Genomic DNA, 1,507 nt, shown 5'->3' on the forward strand with positions numbered 1-1,507 from the left:
TTATGCAGCTGCTACTTCAACTGCCTGAAGAACTTTGGGGAAAATCCTCCTGGCCACTAACTGCTTGTTCGATCTGCAAAAAGTGCATGGCCATTCCAAGTACACTGACAGGGGAGACTGAGTTATTTGCCTTATTTGATTGCTACCTTGGGGTGAGCAAAAGACCAAGCACTGGCCTCTCGCCACTCCTTCCCCTGCAAGCTCAGCATGGACGATGATATTTCCATATCGATGGTCGACAGTGGCTCCAGCATGTGTAGGGCCAACCTTTCAGAGGATCATGGCCCTGAAGCCATCTTCCCTTCCATCATGGGCAACCACAGCATGACTGTGGGCATGGGACAGAAGGACTCCTAGGTAGGTGATGGGGCCCAGAGTAAGAGGGAACTCTACCCTGAATAGCCCATCAAGGAGAAGGTCTAGCATCACATTATAAAGTGAGTGTATGTGGCCCCCGAGGAGCACCCCATGCTGCTGACTGAGTCCCTCCTGAACCCTGAGGCCAACCAGGAGAAGACCCAGATCATATTGAAGACCTCCAGCACCACAGCCACGTACATGGCCATCTAGGCTATGCTGTCCTTTACACCTCTGGCCTGTGCCACAGGCATGTAATGAAGTCCAGCAATGAAATCACACACACTGTGCCCATCTACGAGGGCTATGCCTTTCCTCACACCATCCTGTGTCTGGACTTAGCCGGGACCTGAGGAACTGCCTCACAGAGCTTTTCCACATGGCCAAGCAGGGAATTGTGCAAGACATCAAGGGAAGCTCTGCTATTTTGCCCTGAACTTGGAGAGGAGATGGTCACTGCAACCTCCCGCTCCTCCCTGGAGAAGAGCTGTGTGCCTCGAAGGCCAAGTCACCACCATTGGCAACAAGTGGTTCCACTGCCCTGGGGCCCTTCCAGCCTTCCTTCCTGAGCATGGAATCTGGAAGCATCCATGAAACTACCCTCAACTTCATTGTGAGATGTGACATTGATGTCCACAACATGTGACATCTTTTCCAACACGGTGCTCTCTGGTGGGACCACTGTGTACCCAGGCTTCACCAACAGGATAGAGGAGATTCCCACTCTGACTCCCAGCACGATGAAGACTGAGGTCATCACACTTCTGAGTGCTCTGCCTGGATTGGTGGTTCCATCCTGGGCTCACTATCCACCTTCCAGCAGATGTGGATCAGCAAGCAGGAGTTCCATGAGTCTAGCCACTCCACTGTCCACCAAAAACGCTTCTAGGTAGACAGTGTGTTACATCCTTTCTCGACAAAACCTGACTTGTGCAGAAAATGAGATGACATTGGCATGGTGTATTGATTGATTGATTGATTGATTGATTGATTTTTACTGTTGGTTGCCTCAGGATTTAACAAGTTGAATGGTGAAGGTGATAGCAGTCAGTTGAAGTTGCATCCCCCAAAGATCTGCAATGTGGCTGAGCGTTTTGACTGTCCTTTTTTAAAGAGTCATTCCGAATATCATGAGATGCATTGTTAGAGG

General features: G+C 50.2%; 1 pseudogene; it reads left to right on the plus strand.

Annotated features, from left to right (window-relative positions):
- The first annotated feature begins 207 nt into the window (after window positions 1-207).
- Window positions 208-1,246, plus strand: LOC132371312 (actin, cytoplasmic 1-like; annotated as a pseudogene).
- Window positions 1,247-1,507: the final 261 nt, after the last annotated feature.

The sequence above is a fragment of the Balaenoptera ricei genome, chromosome 9 (genome assembly GCF_028023285.1).
Source record: "Balaenoptera ricei isolate mBalRic1 chromosome 9, mBalRic1.hap2, whole genome shotgun sequence".
Classification (NCBI taxonomy): domain Eukaryota; kingdom Metazoa; phylum Chordata; class Mammalia; order Artiodactyla; family Balaenopteridae; genus Balaenoptera; species Balaenoptera ricei.